Below are 14,114 nucleotides of genomic sequence, written 5' to 3' on the forward strand. Positions count from 1 at the left end.
ACTTATTTCTACAGAAACGTACACATACTTACTCTCTTAAACAATCAGTTATAGAAACACATACTTATTTATACAGGAACTCTTCCAATCTGTCACTGTCATATATCCTTACTTATATACATCAATACTCACATATACTAGTTTAAAACATATGTACTTACTCATAAAGACACTATTGAGGCAGTCATTCACTCACTAACACAGCCATACGCACAATCATCCACCCAGACAGTCCTGCACACATGCTGTCTTCAAAACACATACAAACAGCGACAGTCATTCATGCATTTGTGCGCTAAGTAATACCCCCACCAAACTATACAGACACTCATCCTGATACTCAAAAAACCAACTAATAACCCATATAAACACTCATGTAGGTACTTATTAACCCATGCAGCCACTTATACACAAAGTGAGACACTAATACAGATATTTACATATTTGAACGTTACTCGCTAATACATGTATTCACTGAGATATACTTAATACGTCGGTTATACAATCAATTTTACAAAAAAAAACATTTAGACACTTATTTACCCATTTATTCTTCCATCGACCTTGACATATACATATATAAAACATATTTAAATTTCAGAAAAACACACATTCACTGGATGATGTCATCAGTGATATCATTTGAGAAGTCATCAGTGATGTCATGAGTGATGTCACTGACCATGTCATGAGTGATGTAGTATGTGACGTCATCAGCAGTGCATGCGGGCGCGCAAGTTATAGTTAGCTGAACTAACTATAACAGGGGAATTTCAATGGTTTTGTATGAGTGAAATCTCCAGCTAACTATATTTCAGTGAATTTGCAAGGTTTTTTAAATGCTAATTCCTAACTATAACGTGGCTGAAACCTATGTTTTTTTCCATGAATATATACTCCTACAAGGATGGAAAGCACAACACAGCTCCGAGTTGCAGTAAACGGATTTATTGATTTTTGGGCAGACAGTGACCCCAGTCCTTGAAACGCTTGTGGCAGACACGTTTCAGCCTTGATTGGCTTTCTTCATTGCCGGTTCCTTGGTCTCCTCATTATCCTTGGTGGTGAAACCAAATGAAAGATGTTATAATCTCCACTCCCAGTCAGGTTATTACTCACCCCGCCTCCATCTCAATGATGTGTCAACATCTCACGTTTATCCTGCCAGGCAAACAGCATGCTGGTAGTTGGAGTCCTCTAGGGTTGGCTATTAAATAATTAGGACAAACCCAACACCTAGTGATGTCCCAATGAATATTGCATGTCAGGCCCCACACCAGCTCGAGTGCCCAGAGGGATACAAAAGCTGTTCGAGAACCCCTTCTCAGGCACACCAATTTGCCTCCTCTATCCCATTCCAGAATTCAAACCTCAGTAGTCCATCAATCTGCTGGGGTGGCAGCGTGTTTTGCAGTACGATGCAAAGTTCAAAGATGCTGTTTTACCACGCTGCGCATGAACAAGAGGGCGTGTCATGAAGCCAGCGACAGCTTGCTGGTGAAACATGAACAAAATGCTCTCTCCCACAAAGATAGAAAGGATCACACAGCTCCGGAGTGCAGAAAACTGCTTTATGTATTTTCTTGCACGCGGGGACACCGGTCCATGAAACGCTTGTGGCAGAGGCATTTAAGCCTTGGTTGGCTTTCTTCAGTGCTGGTTCCATGGGCTCCTCATTATACTTGGCGGTCAAACCAAATCAAGATGTTATAATGGCCGCTCCCAGTCAGGTGATTACTCGCCCGCCTCCATCTCAAGGGTGTGTCAACATCTCACGTTTATCCTGACAGGCAAACAGCATGCTGGTAGTGGGAGTCCTCTAGGGTTGCTTATTAAGTAATTAGAACATACCCAACACCTTCTTCAATGAATATTGGATGTCGGGCCCCACTCTAGCTCCAGCGCCCAGAGGGGTACAAAAGCCATTTGAGAACCCCTTTTCAGGCACACCAATTTTCCTCCTCTCTCCGTTTCCAAAAATCAAACCTCACTAGCCCATCAAACTGCTGGGGGGGGCAGTGTGTTTTGCAGTACAATGCAAAGTCCAAAGATACTGTTTTATCATGCGGTGCCTGAACGAGAGGGCGTGTTGTGAAGCCAGCGACTGCTGCTGGCGAAACATGAACCAAATGCTCTCTCCCACAAAGATAGAAAGCAGGACACAGCTCCAGAGTTCAGATATATATATTTATTTATATGTATATGCTTCAAATACTCTCATAAAAAAGAGCAAAGGTGGGCACTCCAGGCAAGTAAAAGTATTTTTATTTCTTTAAATCTTCCGTCACCTTGTCTGTATATAGTCCGACTCTGCATTTATAGTTAGGAAGGATCCCAGAGATAGGAATCCCTCTGATTTTTATAACTGTGCTACCATTTGACGAACCTCTACGAAGGTTTGCAGACCTATTGCTTTTTCAACATTGATGTATGATGCAACCATTTGTAGTGATTCATTAAGGGGGAGCACAGAAACAATGGGTGTCCTAAAACGTGTTTTTCCACCAATGCATTTCCTACAGGGTTTTTACTGACCGTAGCTGTAAAATGGCTGTATGGATTTCAATGAAAATTGGCAGGACTATTGATTATGGTGTATTTAGATCCTCTGTTGTAGAAGATGCAATTTTATGAAGTACTTTTAAAGTTATAGGGTACTAAAAAAAGTGATATATTTGACCGCTGTATATTCTGTAGTAATTTTGCGGAATACCGCGTAACTTGCAGATTACAAAGCAGTATATGATTGGCTAATGACTGCCTTTACAAAAGTAAAAGGCAGCCATGTTTTTCAGCCCATACTTACTCTGCGTTGTAGGTTTTAGGTGTAAATATAGTGTATTGGTGGTTCATAAGTGCATATGAAGAATTGTGGCATTTTCAGTAAGCATGTAAATGTAGGTAAAAGTATTTTTAATGCTTTCTATATTTTAAGAAAGTTTACAAAGTACTGTGGTACAACCTAGAAGATACAACAGTATTTTTTTTACTTAAATATCTTAAATATATACAAATATAGTGTAAGACAGTGTATTTAAATAAAAATGTATGGAGTGATAAGACCTAGAATTTTGAATTTGAATTTAGAAATATTTATAAAGCGCTCGTTCGCCAGCGGCTTCATGGCGCTACAACTTGCAGAAAACAAGGCAGAAAGGCAAATGTAAATTAAAAAAATTCAAACTACAGGAGGACAGTTAGTTGAAGGCTTTGGCAAACAAGTAAGTTTTGAGTTGTTTTCTGAACTGGGGATATAGAGTCAAGGCTCTGAGCTCAGGAGGCAGGGAGTTCCAGAGGAGTGGAGCAAGGGTCGCAAATTTCGAGCCTCCCCATTTCTTCCTCGCGGGACAGTAAGGAGGGATTGGGTAGATGAACGTAGTTCTCTGGTAGGGACATAGGGTATAATCTCAGAAGAGATAAAAGCCAGTGCCGTGCCCAGTCTCGCTTGAAAGGTGATAGAAGCCAGCTTGAACTGGACACGTTCACGAACTGGGAGCCAATGCAAAGATTTAAGAAGGGGGGTGACATGGTGGGATTTTGGTAATTTGAACACCAGGCGCGCCGCCTGGTTCTGAATCTGCTGCAACCGCCTAAGGCTATATGCAGATATACTAGCATATAGGGCGTTGCCGTAATCCAGGCGGGAGATGACCATTGCCAAGGTGATCAATTTCAAAGCGTGAAAAGAAAAAAACGGGACACCTTGCGTATAGTACGCAGTGAAAGAAAGGAAGAGGACACCACAGAACTAACCTGGGAGTGAAGAGTGAGCTGGGGGTTGAGCTTGATGCCTAGAGTTTTTACTGAGGTAGAGGGGACAGGTGGGGAGCCAAGGGAAGGGGGCCAAAACAGAGGAGACCAGGGACTGGATGAACCGCCCGTCAACACCAGCTCGGTCTTGTCTGGGTTGAGTTTTAAATGGTTGTGGTTCATCCAGTCTCGGATGTGGATCATGGTAGATTGGAATTTGGAGGTAGAAGACGGGGAAGAGGACAGGTTAAAAACAAGTTGGAGGTCATCAGCATAGTTATATACTGTGACCTCCATCTGCTGTAGTGAAAAAATAAGAGGGGCGATGTAAAGGTTAAACAAAAGGGGTGAAAGGGAGGAACCTTGGGGGACCCCGCACTGAACTTTCCGGAAGTCCGCAGTAAAGTCACCCAGGCGAACTGCCTGGGTGCGGTCCCTCAGGAAGGAGGATAACCATACCAGTGCGGTACCTCCGATCCCGCCGCCTTGACACGGGAGAGTAAGATGGTATGATCAACGTGTCAAAGGCGGCTGAGAGATCAAGAAGGACCAGGGCCTGGGTCTTGTTGGTATCCATTCCCTCCCTGAGGTTGTCAAGGACCAAGAGTACTACGGACTCCGTAGAGTGTGCGGGGCGGAAACCGGCCTGGCGGGGGCCTAAGACCCCATGCGTCTCCACAAAAGAGCTCAAAGTGCGGGTGACGTGGCGCTCGAGCACTTTTGCCAAAAATGGCAGGAGGGAGATGGGGCGATAGTTGGCGGGGACCGAGGGATCCGTGCCCGGTTTCTTAAGAATGGGGACGATGATTGCTGTTTTCAGTGGGGCGGGTACAACGCCCTGAGAAAGTGAACTGTTGAGAAGGTGAAGGGGGGGATCGGAACAGGAAGAAAAAATGTGACGGAGAATGTGGGAGGGGCAAGGGTCTAGGGGGGAACCAGATTTGACTAAGGGGATTATCGAGGTCAGGGTTTCCTTAGACAGGAGAGGGAGGGCATCAAGTTGTCCCTTGGGTGGGGGGCACTGAGGATCCACAAACATAGGAGAAGGGGGAGGGATATTGGCCTTGATGGTGGCAATTTTTTGGATAAAGAAATTGTTAAGAGAGTGGCAGAGTTCTGGAGCAGGAGTGGGTTTCAAGGTGGTTCTGTCAGAGAATGCCAAGTTGTGCACAATCGAGAAAATTTCCCTAGAGGTATCTCCGACCACACCCCAGTGGTATTGCTGAACACATATCATCACAAGACTAGGCGACATACCTACCCCATCTACCCTGGCTATTTACAGGACCCAGCAATCAAAAAAGCCGTCATCTCCGTGGCAAAACACTACTTCCAGGAGAATGCTATGTCAGTCGACTCCCCACCTACTCTGGGAGGCGTACAATGCGGTTCTTATGGGGCAGGCCATTGTCTCTTTTGCGGGGCACAAATGGGAGAAACAGCAGGAATTGCATGAACTAGAGCTAGCATTACACGACGCTGAAGCCCAACACTCTAGAGACCCAACGCCTGCTACATCCCAGAAATTACATCTTGCGCAGCAACAGCATAGGGCATTCCTCGAAGGTCGCGTGGACGGCTACCCAACACAAGATATATGAAACCGGCAACAAAGCAGGGAAGCTTCTGGCATGGCTAGATAAAATGGAACAGAGTAATAGGTGGATAACGAGGATTCAGACAGAGGAGGAGCAAATCACAACAGACCTGCATACAATAGTACGCACATTGGTAGAACATTTTCAACAGGTGTATACGTCGTCCTCCGGGATGACAGTAGAAGAGGGGCTATCTTACATAAAAGATATTAACATGCCCAGGCTCACCCCAGATGCAGCCCTTACACTTGAGGCTGACCTCACGATAGAGGAGCTGCAAGTGGCAATCGGGTCATTGCAATCGGGCATAGCGACAGGACCCAACCGCATCCCTGTTGAGCTCTATAAGAAGCCGGCGAAGACTATTGCCCCACACCAACTGCACATGTATACCGATTGCTTGCAGAGGGGAGAGTTGCCTTTGGATCAGCGAATGGCCACAATAGTGGCGATACCCGAAGCAGGAAAGCCTGCTGAAGAATGTATCATTGATCAAAGCGGAGGTCAAAATTCTTGCAAAACTGCTGGCGATCAGACTGACGCCACACCTTACTACCCTAATCCTTCCGAATCAGTCCGGCTTTATGTGCTAAACTTGAGGTGCCTGCATGGAGTGATGGCACGTATCCCATACCTTCAAGAACTGGCTAACATGGTGTTTGATATGGTTGAGTGGCCGTTCTTGTTCGCGGTGCTTCATCACTTGGGCTTGGGCCCTAAATTCTGCACGTGGGTCCGTCTCTTATACACCAATCCGGTAGCTCATGTAACGGCTAATGAGCACATCTCCGACGACTTTCCTCTGGCACTGGGCACCCGCCAAGGCTGTCCCCTATCCCCGCTGCTTTTTGCACTGGTACTTGAGCCATTGGCGGCGTGGATTCAATGGGAGCCAATAATACGGGGTATCCAATGGACGGAAGGGTGGGAAGACCACATCTCATTGTATGCGGACAACGTCTTATCGTACATGGAATCTCCCAAGCCTTCCATACTGGTCCTCCTTAAGTATGGGTGAAATTTGCGAATTCGCGGTATGCAAATTTGTGCAAAAGCGAATTCACGGTCCGCAAAATCCGCGAATTTGTGCGAACTTGCATTTTTTTTTATTTTTGCCTGTTCGCTGGTTTTTTTTCAGCGCGGCTACCGCAAACTTACCCATGCGGTCGTTTTTTTGGCGCGGACATCTTGTTCGCGGGAGGAAAACAACTCAGCAAACTCAAAATCAAAGTAAGTCAACGCAGCGCATGCAAGATTGTATTTTTGAAGCGCGAACAAGCAAAAAAATCGCGAACATGCGAATTGCGGAATGTTTGGCAATTTCGCGCGAGCGGAACACATTTTCAGCCCATGCTTGTCCTCCTAAATATATGTGAACTCTTTGGACGGGCGTCAGGCTACACTATAAACTCGTCCAAATCTATACAATATGTCTTACACGACCCACCACTGCTGCTTCCCAAAGAATGCCCACTCTTGATCACGAATGACGCGCTCAAATATTTGGGGATCTAGATCACAGCTAACCCTGACGACTTCTTCTTCCAAAAAAACTGTCGCCACCACTGGAGCGTCCTAAACGGGACACGACACATTGGGGAACGTTGCCGCTAACGCTGTTGGGTAAGGCAGCGCTCTTTAAAAGGATGGCGCTTCATCGTTTTGTGTATGCACTGGAAAATACGCCGTTCCTGGTGCCTTCAAGCTATTTTAAAGCGATAGCAGCCCAGGTTTCCAGCCTGGTATGGGGATAAAGACTGGCACGCATAGCGCAGGCCAAGTGGTTCGCGGCTGGTACGATGGGGGGGTAGCACTCCCGAATATACAGTTATATTACTGGGCGGCGCAACTAAAAGTGGTCCTCCAGTGGATACATGCTCCTCAGTCAGACCTTGTATTTAAGGCAGACGGATTGTTATTGGGAACAGGAAATATATTATCTACCTTCTACGATCAGAAGCAAACCAAGTCACTAATAGGGCCCACAAAACATACAGTTACTATATGGCATGCTGCACAGGTTAGACTGGGCTGGCAAGGAATAACAACCCAACTCACCCCACTTTGGGACACGAAACAACTGGGACGGCTTAGGAATAGTGAGGGCTTTACTCAGTGGGACGCTATTGACATTTCAACGGTGGGGGACATGTGGCACAAGGGGGAAGTAGTAACATTTGAATGCCTCCAGCAACAACACGAGTTAGCACCCGCTGAAATCTTTAGGTACACGCAAATAAAGCATGCTATGACAGCAGCCCTGCCTCCAGGTACCGAGGTCCTGGAAGCTTCGCCTCTCGAAGATAGATTGCTGATGGACTGCATGCATAAGCGGGCCACGTCATTCACTTACCAAAATTAATTAACAACCTTCCGGATCCCACAGCATCTCTTAGGGAAAAATGGCCACACGAGCTAGGTGACATTGATGACACAGCATGGCAGGAGGCACTGGCATTGCAGAAGAAGGTGGGCATACCCTCACGCCTTAGGTTGGTACAGCTTAAAATTCTGCATCAGGCCTGTTACACCAAAGTCACCATGTATAAAATAGGTAAGACATCACACCCATACTGTCTGGGGCGCTGTGGAGAGAAGGGTACCTTTTACCATACCATATGGCACTGCCCAAAGATTATGGAATACTGAGCAAAAGTGGTGAGAACGATATCACAATTGGCGGAGGTGTCGTTGTCACCAGAGCACAGGAGATGCTTGTTAAATATGTGGGAACCCAATGACCTTACACACCCTGTGCAAGATTGGGCCATTCTGGGGATAATGATTGCTAAACGAAACATTGCGCAGATATGGGGGGCAATGGAAGTGCTGACACTCACTGCATGGTTTAAAAACATGGACACGACAATGGTAGCAGAGAGAACAGTATTTATCAATCGAGGTTGTCCTCGAAAATGGAGCAAGATCTGGGGGGGCAGGAACGCATTCAGGGGAAATATCTGTGAACCACCGCAGGAGCAGGCTGATGAAGGCTTGGCAGATGATCTCTAGGGAGGATGGCATATATGATATGCGGGGTTCTGTTTCCGAATTTGATCTTTCAATTATCAATGTGACAATTTACTGGGAATGTAAATTGCTGGATTTTATGTATACCATCTGGAAGAATTAAGCCTTGCAGATGTTGATTGATGTTGATGTTGATTATAATAAAAATAATTTTTTTTAAATGTATGGAGTACCATGGTAGTACCTATAAAGAAGAGGTACTTACAAAAATTTAAAAAAATTATTTTGTAAAAACATTAAAAATACAATGTATTGCACTATATTTCACAAATGTAGTGCCAGATGGTAAAATCATTAGGAGTATTGATATTCTAATTGCGATTCACTCCTAATCGCAATTAGGAAATCAGTTTTCCTAATGTATGAAATTCATTTACTTTCATTTAGGGATTCTTTGGGGGTCGTGAATCAACCTACCTCATGAATAATAATGAGGTAGGTTGCAGTCTGAGACCCATTAGGAATCACAGCCATCAAAGTGATGGTGGTCTGCTGAGGTCAGCATACCCGTATGTCTGTGATTGCTTTTTAATAAAGCAATCTTTATTTCTTAAATTAAACTCATTTTCCTTAAAGGAAAACAGGATGTGTTTAAAAAGAAAAAAGAAATCATTTCTTTCATTTTGTAAAAGCATGCAGTGGTCCATGGGACCACTGCCTGCTCCTAAAAAATATTTTTTCAACATTCTCAAACTTATTGCGAATGGGTTACCACTACTTTTGAAATGATGGTAAAGCATTGCTAATTTGCAACGAGAATGTGGTCATAAAACAGTAATACATACATAACCAATTCGATATTTGGAAGGGAAATGCAAAGCATGGTCCTTCCAAATAAAGAATTGCAAATGCAAAATGGGATTCGATAACAAGTTACTGAATCACATTTTGGATTTGTACGCTTCAAAAAGTATTTTAACATTTTTCTGCGAATCCACCATTTACTACAGGAAAAATGCTTTGTATTACAGTGTATTATAGTGTATTTTCATTTATTAACATATAAAAAATTTTCCTCTGTAACCACTGCAGTAATTTCTGGATACTAGTGTGGTATTCTTTTTCAAAATATATTAGGTAATAAAACTACTTTTCCCTACCTCTGCACACTTACCTAAACTGCTTAATTTCTTGCTATGCACTTATAATATAGTACTACACTATATTATCACTTAAAACCACAAGGCTAACTGTGACCTAAACAATATAGCTGTGTTTTACTTTTGTATGGGCGTTTATTACCTTATCACATACTGTTTTTTCATTTCGATGTACCACATTATATCGCAGAATCACTTAGGGGCATATTATCAACAACTAGCGATATTTATCACTAAATAAGCTCAGCAAAATGTTTTTTATCGCCGCGCATCACCGGATTTTATCGCAGAGATAACGTGCTATTAGCAACGTTTATCTCTAAAGCGATAAAAAATCCAGCGATAGCGGTGAAATGCGTGAATATTGCTGGAAGTCCAGCGATATTCAGCAATTATTGCTAATAGGGACTTAGCCTGAATACCCACCTCCCATTGGATATACAGGCTAAGAACTGGTTTGAGCAGGCGTTAGTTTTCAGCGATATTGGCGCTCAGCGCAAATTTTCTTGTCGCTACGCCTGCGTTGATAATAGGCGATAGCGATGTTAGCGACTGCTTTCAGTCCCTAACAGGTTGGGTATGCCTACTTTGCATGTCATTAGCGATAAATATCGCTGACATGCAAAGCAGGCCCAAAACCGCTCACTATCACCTACAAGCTGTTGCTAACTGCTGTTAGCGACAGCTTGATAATAGGGCGATAAAATTACTGCCGCTTTGCGGCCAAAAACGATTGCAAAAACAGCGATAATCCCCTAGCGCCCACCTTGATAATTTGCCCCTAAGTTTTTGTGCATCATGGACCTGATTCACAATGGTAAACTTACAATTTTGTGTAAAGTTACCATGGTTTGATATTCACAAAGGTAATTTACTAGTAGTACATATACAACTGTAGAGTTTCCGCAAATAAAAAGATGAGCATGTCTTACCTTTTTATCTGCGGGACTCCACAGTTATAAAGATACTACTCATTAAATACCTTTGTTAATAGCAGACTATTGTAAAGTTACACACACACCACTCCACTTTGCACCACACCACTCTATGCCACTGCACCCTATGACTCTCCATTCCATTTTACGCCATTACACTCTACACCACTCAACTGTACTCCACTCTATGCCACTGCACTCTATGCCTCTCCACCCTAATCCACTCTACCCTATGCCACTTCACTCCACTTTACGCCACTCCACTCTATGATATGCCACTCCATGCCTCTCCACGCCACTTTACATCACTCCACTCTACGCCACTCCATTCTATGCCACTTCACTTTAAGCTATTAGACCCTATGCCCCTCCACTTGATGCCACTCAAATGTACACCAATCGACTCTACACCACTCCACTCTAAGCTACTCAACTCTGGGACAATGCAAAACCCAGATCTGTGACTGGGGGTGAATGTTTTGCCAATGTGCAACATTCCATCCATCATCTTATGCTGGCCTCCCACCCACAAACCCCCTCCCTGTGAAAATGGCTACCTACCTGTAATTTAAATGTGAGCAAACCCCCCCTCTGTTAAGATGGCTACCTACCTGTAACTTTGATGTGATTAATGGAATAGCTGCCACATGGTTCTGGATGGTGGGTTTGCTCCATCCTGCTCAGTTGTGGGATGAGGGTGCCTGGTGGGGGTTGCAGTGCTGCTGCCATCCACAGGCAACACTCCAGGTTAAGATTGCTGGCTCCCTGAGGAGTAGACAAATGGAATGGTTACATGTGGTTCTTGAGTGGGGGGTGCTCCATCTTGCTCAGCTGTGAGGCAAGGGGGCCTGGTGGGAGTTGGAATGCTGGCCTCACACCCACAAACCCCCCTCCCTGTTAAGATGGCTACCTACCTGTAACTTTGGCTGTTGAAATACAATGGTTGCCACATGTTTCTGGGTGGGGTGGACGTGCTACATTCTGCTCAGCCGTGGGACAAGGGTGCCTGGTGGGAGTTGTAGTGTTGTCTGCCTATCCACAGGCACCCCCCCCTGTTAAGATGGCTGGTTTCCTGTGGAGCAGAGGAAGAAAATGATTACACGTGGTTCTTGGATGGGGGGTGCTCCATCTTGCTCAGCTGTGGGACAAGGGGGCCTGGTGGGTGTTGGAGTGCTGGTCTATCACCCACAAACACCCTTCCCTGTTAAGATAGCTACCTACCTGTAAGTTTGGTTGGTGAGATACAATGGCTACCACATGCTTGTGGGAGGGAGGGAGTGTTCCATCTTGCTGAGCTGTGGGACAAGGGGGCCTTTTGGGAGTTGTAGTGCTGGTCTCCCAGCCACAAACCCTCCTCCCTGTGAAAATGGCTACCTACCTGTAAGTTGGATGTGAGCAAACACCCCTCCCTGTTAAGATGGCTACCTACCTGTAAGTATGATGTGATTTATAGAATGGCTGCCACATGGTTCTGGGTGGTGCATTTGCTATACCCTGCTCTGCTGTGGCACAAGGGTGCCTGGTTCCAGTTGTAGAGCTGGCTGCTTATCCACAGGCACCCCTCCCTGCTAAGATGGCTGGCTCCCTGTAGAGTAGAGGAAGGGAATGGTTACACATGGCTCTTGGGTGGGGGGAGTGTTCCATCCTGCTGTGCTGTGGGACGGGGGCCTGGTGGGAGTTGTAGTGCTGGCTGCCTGTACAAATGCAACCCAGGGTTGCTAGCTACCTTTGGGGTTAATCAGAGTGAGTGAATGTTGGATCTGTGAGACATGTGTTGGGGAGTGTGTGGTGCACATGAATGCATTTGGGCCTAGGTGCGAGGTGTAGCTTTGTAGGTGTGCAAGGCAGTACATAGCAGTGTGATGGTAGACATTTGTTTGTACTTAAAGGCCTCCACTCCCCCAGCTATTCCTGTGAGACTCTCTGGATGCAATATGGCAGGCACCTTATCCTCCCATGCAGTGAATGTTCTTGGTGGAATGGGAGGGCCACCACCAGTCATGTGAGCCAGCTGACGGTTCTTAATGTTCCTCTCTTTTACCTGTCTCTTGAGGTCATGCCACCGCTTCATGGTCTCCTTCTTGGAGCGCGGGGTGGTCCCAACTGAATTGACTTTGTTGACAATCCTTTCCCACATTTGGGTTCTGGTGGCTAATGGTGTCTGTTGGACCAGGTTACCAAACAATTGTGGTTCTACTCTGATTCACTCATCTACCATGACTGACAACTCATTGTCAGTGAATGTGGGCATTTCTTTCTGTGCCATGGGGTGTAATGTGCAAAGGAGTTAAAGGTGCAGGTGTGAGAGTGGTGGTGATGTAAGTGGTGCATGTGTGTGTTGTTGTGCTGGTGAGTTGTGTTGTTATTTGCTTCTCCTTTTCTTTGTGCTGTAGGGTTAGTTCCTTCAGGGGTGGAGTATTGCAAAGGATTCTGGTCAGTCGAGGGGCTGGTTTTATATTCAGCTATGTGGGTGTGTCAAAATTGAGTATTGCTGTCAGGTGTGTTGTGTGGGTTGTCCTGGGCTTTGTATTTTTTTTGTTGCCATGGGGAAGTGTCATTAGGTTGTGTTGGGTGTTTTGGGGGGCTGAGCTAGTTTGATCTGTACACTTGGTGGCCTTGTTGTGTGTTTTTTTTGTTGACCACCATAATTGTTCTGGAGCGTCTGCGACGGTAGGTATGCAACCACCCTTCCGCCAGCTCTCCCATTCATCACTGTTTGCGATTGCGGAAGTCGGAAACAGCAGATTGTTCCAATGTCACCTCAATGGTATCCTAATTGTACATGCGGTCAATCTGCTGGGTTTTGGGTTTTTCCGACCCAAATTCGACTGTCGCGGATGGATTTTCACCTGCTCCACCCGCTACCGGCTGTCTTTTGTGGCATCGTTCTTCCGCAGTTTTCCCGCGGTACGTGCGGATGGTTCATTTCCACTACCACAGTGGGCAGAATGGTTTTCCGACCTCCATCCTAATAGACCCCTTTGTTCCTTCTCGAAGATGATTTATTCAGCATTCGTGTCTTGGTTGTTTTCTAGCATTTCAATAATGATCTTTCTATATACTTCATGGTATCATTCATGTTGAGGAAATGGGTGCTCATTCATGGGGTGGATTCATTGCATTTTCTGTTACACCGTTGCTCATAGATCCATTGTTTTACTTTTTGACATGTCATGCCAATATATTTCAATTTGCATGGACATGTGGTCATATATCACATGCGTGGTGTTACAGTTAGTTTGGTGTCTGAGTGACCAGATCATGTCATCAGTCAGCTGTAGGGTGTTGTTGTTTTTTGGTCGGGTGACATACTGAACAATGAACAAATGGGTAATGCCATTTGATTGGTCTACTTGTCCAGGGTATCAAATTGGATTCCTTCTGGTATTATTTTGGGTTTGTGTGGACTAGCATATCTCAAATATACTTTGTTCTTTTGTTAATTAGCTTCTTAGCCTGGTTTGAGGCTATGTTGTACGTTGTAGCGCAGGTGAGGGTGTTCTTATCCCTAGTTTTAGGTATCACTTCAAGGAGGTTGTCTCGGTTCTGATTTCTTGCTCTTTTTTGACATTGATTGTTCATTGTGTTGGGATATTGTCTTTCTTTGAGATTTCTGCTTAGGTCATCTGCCTGATGTTTGTACACCTGCATACTACTGCAGTTCCTTCTATTCGGAAAGAACTGGCTGTACAGGAGGTTTT

Source organism: Lissotriton vulgaris, chromosome 2_1 (assembly GCF_964263255.1).
Source record: "Lissotriton vulgaris chromosome 2_1, aLisVul1.2, whole genome shotgun sequence".
In the NCBI taxonomy this organism is placed as follows: Eukaryota; Metazoa; Chordata; class Amphibia; order Caudata; family Salamandridae; genus Lissotriton; species Lissotriton vulgaris.